We start from the raw sequence: 10,677 nt of genomic DNA on the forward strand, positions 1-10,677 counted from the left end.
TTTCTCGTACGATAAACTTATAGCTACTTTGGAAGAAAATAGAGCTGATAAACAGGTAGAGACCACCTTAGCTATATGTGTTACACCATGGTACGCTGATTTCGTCAATTATTTAGCTGCCGAAATAGTTCCACCTAATTTATCCTACCAACAAAAGAAACGATTCTTCCATGACATAAAACATTATTACTGGGATGACCCTTTACTTTTCAAAAGAGGCCCCGATGGTATTTTCCGTCGGTGTATACCTGAAGAAGAGATAGAAAATATAATCCAACACTGTCACTCCGCTCCTTATGGTGGACATGCAAGTACATCCAAGACCTGCTCTAAAATCCTACAAGTCGGTCTTTATTGGCCAAACATATGGAGGGATGTGCATGCTGCTGTCAAGAAATGTGATCGATGCCAACGCACAGGAAACATATCTAGACGTGACGAGATGCCACAAAAGGGTATTTTGGAAGTAGAGATTTTCGACGTGTGGGGAATAGATTTCATGGGACCTTTTCCACCTTCTTTCTGTAACAAGTACATACTCGTGGCGGTCGACTACATATCAAAATGGATTGAAGCTATAGCTTCTCCAACAAACGACACACGAGTAGTAACTAAACTCTTTAAGAACATAATTTTCCCAAGATTTGGTGTCCCAAGAATAGTAGTCAGTGATGGTGGATCGCATTTCATATCTAAGATACTCGAAAAACTACTGTTTATGTATGGTGTAAGATATCGAGTAGCAACACCTTACCATCCTCAAACCAGTGGACAAGTGGAAGTGTCTAACAGAGAAATCAAACAGATATTGGAAAAGACAGTCGCTACATCAAGAAAAGACTGGTCATCAAAATTACCTGAAGCTTTATGGGCTTATCGAACCGCTTACAAAACTCCCATAGGGACAACCCCATTTAAGCTTATTTATGGAAAATCTTGCCACCTCCCAGTAGAATTAGAACATAAGGCCTATTGGGCTATTAAAAATCTAAATTTAAACTATAAGGCCGCTGGTGAAAAGCGAATTCTTGACATAAACGAATTAGAGGAACTTCGACAAGACGCCCACGAAAATGCCAGAATCTACAAAGAAAGAACGAAAAAATGGCATGATAAACGTATATCAAGAAAAATCTTCAAACAAGGCGATATAGTCCTTTTGTTCAACTTTAGACTTAAGTTATTCCCAGGAAAACTACGTTCTAGATGGTCAGGCCCTTTCCAAATCACCAATGTCTTTCCCAGTGGAGCGGTGGAAATTAAAGGAAAATCCATTGAACCATTTATCGTAAACGGGCAGCGTCTAAAACATTATCATTATGCTGAGAACAATGAAGATTCGCAAGTCCTGCACTTAGACGTAATGCCTCCAGAATTTATAGATAGCATTTAGTAGTTATATGTCGAGCTTGCGACATTAAACAAAGCGCTTCGTGGGAGACAACCCACAAATATTTTTATTTTTATGTCTTCTTTGATTATTCTTTTAAATTTTATTTAGTTCTCATTCTTCGTATTCTTTATTTTAAATTAAATATTTCTTCTTTTCTTCTTTCGGCATTTGGCCAAATCCTGACTAAAACTCTTGTTTTTCTTTTCTCTAGCTAACACTAACCTGATGGGACAAATTGATCGTATGGGTATCAAATTCAGAGGGAAAGCTCAGAAACAAAGGTTTGAGGAACTAGCAGAGAGAGAGATGCTACCTAGTTTGTATGCTGATGATTGGGCAATGACTGCCCTTGGACTAAGAGAGAGTGTCCTGTATTTGCTGAGTCAAATATGGTGGGAAACCACTCCTATTCGAAGACAATTTGTCACTTACCGGAGGCTAACTCTAGAATTTCTTAGCTCCCTGATCTATCTACCCAACCATAGAAAAGGAATAAGCAGAGGTTTCATTCAGTTCAGGATGTTCAACATAGAGTATCAGTTTAACATTCAAGACTTCACTAACCTTTTAGGGTTCCCTACCTCTTTTGATACATTCACAGTGAGCCAAGAAGACCTTTTTGAATATAGAGAACTTGAACATTTTTAGGGAAGTTTGACGGGTAATGACGACCCTGAGTGTCGCATCCGCGGAAAAACAACCGGCGGGCTAAAACAAAAACAAACAGAGCCGCCACCGTGCGTTATTTATCCCAAAAGAGGGAAAGGAAACGCTCAGAGTAAACCTGGAAAGAACATGGTCTCGCGACCAAAGAGAAAGGGTACGGGAGTCGGTTACGCAAGGGGAAGGTATTAGCACCCCTCACGTCCGTCGTACTCGACGGGATCCATGCTCTAAGAAAGAAAAGGTTGCTAAAACACCACACACACACACATCGAAGACAACACAGGTGGGGGTTAAGAGGAACGAGCTCGATAGGACATCGCATCCTATGCCTACGTATCTCGTCTGGAACGAGAATCAGAGCTGCCGTAGTTCGGCTCACGCACGCCAAACAAGCAAACAAACACACAGGCAAACATGGAGCCTGAATGCCAATCACTGGACTTACATCAGCATCCGAACCAAAACACACACAAAAAGGCAAACATGAAGCCCGAACGCCAATCACTGGACTTACATCGGCATCCGAACCAAATACACGCACACTGGAACCCGAATGCCACTCGATGGACTTACATCAGCTTCCAAGCACACAACAACCAACAAGTTAATAGGGAGTCGGGAACTCGAGCCTATAACTGTCAAGCACACACAAAAAACAAAGAAAAAGGTTGCCCGGAGAGACCTCGCACGGTCTCCTGCCTACGTACCTCATCTGGTATGAGGATCAGGGCGACGTAGTTCCCCTGAAAGGGAAAAAAATGCCAACCAGATACAAAGGGAAGACACACTACCAGGGAGCTGGACTCGAGCCTAGTGTTATCATGCATCATTGCCCTATGTTAAGGTTTCTATCCTGACTTGCACAAGCAAGCTAATCCTAACCAGGAAAAACAAGCATACAAGCATAAACAAAACAAAGCAAACATTCCAAGTAGCACACACTATATCCAGTCAAGTGGGCTCAAACAAAGGGTTTGACTGCCGAAGCAAGTCATCTGTACAGAGGTAGTTGTAGCTCTTAACCTTGCCATCGAAGGGCTAAGGTGAAGCTGATGAAAGGTGAGTGAAGATTAGACTTCATAACTCTTATCCCTGACCAGGGAGAGCTTCAGACAAAGGAGCATGGGTCCAGAAAGTGGGAACCCTTCTACGCTCAAGACTCTGACACAACTGTACAATGTACAAGATCTTGGGTTAATGCCCCGATGCATCAACACCAGTTGTGTGAGCAGAGGGACAACTCAACAGAATAGTGGGAGATAGATTGCGTATCTCTTTGATCCACCAATTGCCTTAATCAAGGTCTTTACCTGCTCGGGGACAAACATAAACAAACACAATCATTGCCTCTTAAGGAGGACTTCAGACAGGTGCCTGGCCAAGTAACAGGCCAGGTCTTCCAGACTACATGGAGAATAGAAATTCTACCTCAATTGGTTTATACAACCAAGCAACAACAAGCACAAGTTCTTAAAGAACTGTAAGCAACTTAATGTACCTGAAATCAATCAAGTATCATCAGTACTCAGACAAACCAACAGTAAACAGCAAATGTTAATTTGTACAGTCAAACACAAGTTAATGCACACAAGTGCAAGCCATGAGCTCAAACTCAAGCATCAAACCCTACAACACAAAGTCAATGTTAGTTTACAACATCAAACAAACTCAATTCACAACTTGCATTGTTCTCCTTAAGCCTTTTGCATTTCATCCTGAAAATCCAAACCAAATGTGAGAAACAAGACCACTAGGCCAAGCCTAGGGTCCAAAAGAGATGAAAAATCCAAAACAGCAAGTGAAAATTATCCAAAATCACAATCAAACAAATCAAAAACAAATGCAATTGATCCCATGCTCATAGCATTCATCATTATCATTTCATGCACAAAATAGCACAACATACGCAATTTGCAACTCCAAATGACCAAACAGAATGACTTCAATCAAAAGCATACCAAAACAATTCAATTAATTCCACAAAACTTCAAGCCTAAACAGAACATATCCAATGAATAACATGTCAAATTTCAGCTCATTTGGACAAAAGGAAGTAGCGCAATGAAAATCAAAAAGTTCAGACAAGTTCATACAAACCAACACATGGTATCAAAACAAGCACCAACTTCCAAAAATCATAAAACAGAAATGAAGTATGAGAAATGAATGGGATCAACACTACAATGACCTATAATGTGTCTAGAATCACTCCATCAAATTTTACATCCATCCAATACACTATGAGAATTTCACAAGGAAAATGCCAACTTGTGTCACATAATGTCACAAAATGAGCCAACAGAAGAGAAAATTCCAAACAATTAGGAAATGCCATAAAAAATTCCAGAGAAATTCACATGTTATCTTAACATATATATGATCATTCATGCAAAACATTGGCTCAATTCAACATTGCTAAGCCAGGCAAATAAAATCATGAAGTTCAACATGCTTGGTGTGACACAAATTGTCACACCTCTATTCAAAAAATCATAACTCCTCAACCAGGTATCCAAAAATCACAAACACTACATGAAAATCACCACCAAAGTGTCTAGAATATGCACAAAACATTTCATCCATTTATGTGAAAACCTCATCATTTCATGAAGGATATGGTAAGACATGTACAAATGTAACACATTAAATCAATTCCTAAGCAATTTAATTTTCCACACATGCACAAAAATAATAAAAATCATGATTAAAGTCTACACATCTCAAGGATCATCATGAAAAAAGTCTCACCCAATTTGGATGAAAAATGAAGTCTCTATGAATTTTCTAAGTTGAGGTATCAAAATGAAATAACAATTAGAAAAGAAATTGAAATAATGAAATAATTAAATAGGCCAATGGCATTTTTGTAATACTAACGAACTAGGCCAAAACGGCGTAGTTTCGTTTAGAAGCCTGGGTGCACTCTGATTGGCCAGAGCTGGCGCCAAACACCAATTCAAACCTGGCCACGCGAAATAATGGATCAAATGCACTGTTTCATCGTGTTCTTCACAAGAACACCTCCAGAAATCCCAGAAAATCATGAACAACGAATCTTAAGGAAAATGCTCGTGCCATACATCATCGTGACCGTCTCTCCACATAGATTAAGGATATGTAACTAGCTTAACCTAAGTCTCACTGTAGCGACGGGATCGATCAAAAGAAGATTGGACATCAAACATTCAACTCACGATTTCTCTCACCACACTCAACCAAATCAAAAACTATTCATATCATGATGATCTACGTTGAATGATCTTTAAAACACATATCACAATTTACACAATGGAGAAATTCGAATTTGCACCTTATGATTATGGCAGTGCTTGATCTTGATGTTCTTGCGCGCCAATTGCCAAAACAGATGGAGTTTATGGATGAGGAAGGTGATTGGAGAAGGTCCACCAGCTCAGAGATGCTTCATGTGCAAGATCCATCCATTTGCCATTGTTGTGCTTACTTGTGACAGTCCCATTTCTTGGAGTTTTTGGCACGAATTTGTCAAAACAGTTCCTCCTTAAGAGTTGTGGAAGATGAATCCAAGAAGAATCGTGCCAATTGATGAAGATTTGGTAAAGAGTTGATGAAAAAAAGTTGATGGAGTTTGGGAGAATTTGAGAGAAAATGGAGGGAAAGTTTGTTGCAATCTTGAGAAGTGTGATGTAATTAGCATTTTCTGTTATGCTTAACAATATATACCAATGCTAATCCACTTTGCTAATCTCAATTACCAAAAATCAAGTGATTAGCATAATTGCATTTTATGTGAAAGTCCAAAAATGACCTTGCCAAATTATGCACCATGACAGCTCATGACAGTTCACACAACTTCTAAATGGTATTTGGAGTGTGTTAGAAGTGGTCTCATGTTCAAATTCCAAGTATTTCTCAAAATCACATGTTCACACCAAAAATGCACTTAAATCCACTTAAAATTTGACTTTTTGCCTTGACCACTTTTGATGAATTTTGATCATACACCATGAAAGTACATGTGAAATGGGGTTTGCTCACAAAAAGATCACCCAAATTGGACATTCCATGTGAAAGTTATGCCACTTTAATTATAGGCATTTTTGGAAAATGAATGGACCATAACTTGCCAACCATACATGAGAAATTCAAGTTCTTGGACTTTTTGGAAAGGTGAGAGCAAGATCTACAACTTTCATGTTGAACAAAATTTCATTTGAAGCTTTTTTGGACATGTAATTTTGTGGTGAAAAACTTTCCATTTTTGGAAACTTCCATTACAAGTCACTTTCTATTTTTGGCAATTTTTCTCCTGACTTTATTTTCTTCATTCTTGATCTTTTAAATGACAAATGAAACTTGTTTCAATATGAATGAAGTATATCCAACTCTATCCCACCTCCAAATCTATAAAATCAAGCACAGTTGACCACAGTTGACTTTTTCAACTGATAGATGAATTTGGCAATGCACTGATCAATCTGAGCCTCAATCTTCTGATGAAATGGCTCAAGGATGAAACCCTAGCCTCCATAAGCTCAATACAATCATGAAATGATCCCCATATCCATTGTAGACCCCATCTCCATGCCATGCCCTGATTGGCCCAATGAAGATGATTAGGGTTGACCAGTGGTCAAAACCCTAATCTCAAGGTATATGATCAATCTTCTGGATCTCTGGATGATAACAAAACCATGATGATGATGATGTATCATTTTAACCAAGATCAAGATCAATCTCCCTTGAGAAATCACAAACCCTAATTTGAACCACCACCCTCAGATAGTTAGTGATCAATCCATTCAATAAAAAACCTCAAGCTTGAACCTCAAACTCTTTATCTTCTGAAGAAGACTTAGGAAGATGACTTGTCTGAATACCATACCTCCGCTGGGGATTATTATTTCCTCTTTCTCTTCCTTTCTTTCTTTTTTTTTTCTTACTTTTCTTGAACCCCGAAATTTTCTCGCGCAAATGATCCCAGATCACTGCATTTGAACCCCGTTCTCCTGTTTGCCAAAATAACGAACCCCATTCTCCAGAAAACACCTCGTGTCTCCTTTTCTCCATTTGAACCCCAGTCGCCTGACGATAACTTGTGATCGCCATTGTGAACCCCATTCTCCAGAAAATGCCTCAACATTTCCCTTTCTCCGTTTGAACCCCGCTCTCCAGCAAATGTCTCAACATTTCCTTTTCTCCGCTTGAACCCCGCTCTCCCATCTCTCGTGATAATTCCGCTGGCAACGTCAGAAATAACACCAAACCACTCTGAGGGCGACATATCAGAGGGTAAACCTTCGCAAAAGGAAGGTAACATGTGCATCTCTTCATCCGAAGACACCTATAACGACCTCCACTGGCATCCGCCAAAGTCTAAGGTGACACATGAACAGAAGATAACCCTGCGGACCTCATTCTGGATATAATCTTCAACTCCAATCTCCATTTGGACCCCGATCTCCAGAAAATGTCTCAACATTTCCTTTTCTCCAGTTGAACCTCGATCTCCAGAAAACGTTTCAACATTTCCCTTTCTCCATTTGAACCTCGTTAGTCGCGCTGATCGCGTAACATCCTTCGTTTTCACTTCCATCTCCGCTCGACGGAAAAATACTCCTCCAGTATCGCACTACTGGGGAAGATTGCTGATCTGACATCATAATGTTAAACTCATCCGAGTAACATCTTCACCATCCGGCGAAACCAAACCTCAAGCGGTAACCACGGCTTGAGTCGCGCTGATCGCGGAAAAATTCCATCTCTGTCCGACGGAAAAGACCTCCTCCAGTATCGCACTACTGGGGAACACCTTGATTAAATCATGATGCTAAACTCCTCGGAGCAACACCTTCACCTTCGAGCAAAACCACTTCTCAAACGATAACCACGGCTTGAGACTGGCTTATGCTTGCAATATGATGCATGATTGATTTTTCTGCGTAATGCTCCAAAATTATGGAAATGCTACGCGATTTATTATTTTATCTATGCAACATGCTATGCTATTTTTCCATGATGAATGTATAAAAAGTATCCCCCTCAAGGGACTCTTTAGGGGAGCTCGAGACACTCTGCTGAGGAACCCGCCAACGCTCCGATTCCACCCTGCTGGGGAATAGCGCCGCTGCTGGGAGAAGGTAACCCTTGCTGGGGAAGAACCTCCTTTGCACCCTGCGGGGATACAACTGTCTTTGACTTGCTGTGGACATCGATCCCGACTCTGCTTGGAGAAACCCTCACAGAGACCTGACGACTTCACTGGGGAGATGCTCACAGATAGCTCTGCTGGGAAACAGCAACCTCCCGACCTGTCGACTAGGGAAGCATCGTTTTAAACCTGCCTGGGATAACCATCCTGACTCGGCCAGGGGAAACATAGACCTTGGATCTGCTGGGGAGTTAGTCCTCCGATTCTGCTTGGGGACTACGCTGGGGAAATGAGAACAGTCGGTACAGAACACCCGTCGACTTGTCGAACCATAGTATCCGCCTCCCAATCTCGTATCAACTTTCCACTTTTGAGAATTCTCAGACTCGTCTGGACCTTTTCTGCTCCATCATCTTATATTCCCCATCGCTCCGCGCTCGACGGAGATCGAACTCCTGGGACTATACAGACTTTTCAATTTTCAGACTTTGAAGAGTCTTCTTGATTAATTCCAAGGGTCGTCGGACGTCTCTCGTCGTCTCCTCGTCATTCCTTCACCGTTTCTTCAACTCGCCTGTCCCTGATTGGACTCTGCGGGGAATTTCTACAGACTTTCCAGTCTTCCGACTTTGAAGAGTCTTCTTGATTAATTCAAGGATCGTCGCACGTCTCAACGTCTCTCCGTCATCCCTTCATATTCATTTGTCCCTGACTGGACTCCGTGGGGATTTCTCTTGTCAAAGCTTCCACATCACAACCTGCAAGTGAGTGAAAAATATCTAACAGTACCTGCAAAATAGATCGTTAGATAAAACCGTGCCCCAGGCGTGTCAAGATTTCAACACTTGGATCACTCAACCTTCCAAATAAGATTTCAAGCTTTCAATTTTATAAACATGCATCGGAACGGACCTGTATGTCTTAAAATGCAAGATTCTTTATCAAAATAATTGGATGTTTTTGCAATCAAAGCGGTAATGAAAAACAAAAACAAAATTATTTGACTGAACATGCATTTTTTTGATTGAGAAAGTGTGGCTCAAATTGAGCAATACAAAGGAAGCAATTCCTGAAAAGAGGTAATTGCGCACAAAAGGAAAAATCTATCCTAATGGTAATGTGAAACCCGTGATCTTATCGAGTTCCAACTCGGTTACACCCCATATGTCCTCAGACTCTCCGTGCTTTCTGCCTTCTGAACAAGACGCTTATGATTGATCCCTACCGGGTATTATCCATGATGCCTTAACCAAAGCAAACGATCATGCCAGACGCAGTTGTTCGTTTCAATCCCTCTTTTGCCTGGACCGCCCTTTCGGGTTTTCAGTCCACCGGGATACCCTTTTTTGCCCAAGCCGCCTTTCCAGGTTTTCGACTTGCCGGGTGTACATCTTTTCATTTTATCCCTAATTTTTGCCCGAACCTTTCTTTCTGTTTTTTTGGTTCGCCGGGATGCCCATTTTTTCCTGGACTATTTTATTCTTTTCGTCCAGCGGGTCTCTTTATACGAAGTATTTTTTAACTGCGTCCTCATTCACAGGGGATGGAAAATCCTCACCATCCATGGTCGTTAACAACAAGGCTCCGCCAGAGAAAACCTTCTTGACCACGAATGGACCTTCATAATTCGGTGTCCATTTGCCCCTTCGATCGTTTTGAGGAGGAAGGATCCTTTTCAGCACCATATCACCTACGTGATATACCCGAGTTCGTACCTTTCTGTCAAAAGCATGCTTCATCCTTTGCTGGTATAACTGCCCATTGTAATACCCCAAAATTTACCCTTCATTTCTCCTAAAAAAAAAAAAAAAGAATTTTTTTTAATTAATTAATTAATTAATTAATTAATTAATTAATTAATTAATTAAATAATTAAAATAAAATATAACAAATTATTTTGGACTTGGGTCTCCCTCATTCCAAGCCCATTACCCACGAAATTAGTCTATAAATACTGAGGTTTCAGTAGAGGAAAGGAGACTTGGAGTTACACTGGGAAATTCACTAGAGAAAGGGAGAGAAGCAAAATACTCTGAGGTTTCCTTGGAACAAAACCTACAAGCTACTCTGCAGCAACCTCCAGGCAACTCTGAAAGGTTCATTCTGACTCACAGACTTTCAGCTCAAGCAAACCCTGCCATTTGATTTTTCTTCTCCAATCAGGTTTGCCCTATATCCATCATCTTTATGCCTTTAATTTGAATGCTCTAAATATATGAGGTATTATGGGTGAATTTGATACCCTTTTGATGCATGTGTTTGACAAGAGGTTTAGGCCTCCTACCCTTTACTGCTTTTTGTGAATTGAAAGGGCATGATTCATGTGGTTACATTTTGATTTGGGGGCAACTCTTGGTTACCCTATTTTGTTTCACTAACCCTTTTGTTGAGTTTTTGTGAAGGCACATGATTTTTGCAGGGATAACTTGCGTGGTTTCCCACTTTATTTGTGGGATACCCCTGGAGGTTTCATTCTGATTACCTGTAC

This window comes from Lathyrus oleraceus, chromosome 2 (genome assembly GCF_024323335.1).
Source record: "Lathyrus oleraceus cultivar Zhongwan6 chromosome 2, CAAS_Psat_ZW6_1.0, whole genome shotgun sequence".
NCBI classification, from domain to species: domain Eukaryota; kingdom Viridiplantae; phylum Streptophyta; class Magnoliopsida; order Fabales; family Fabaceae; genus Lathyrus; species Lathyrus oleraceus.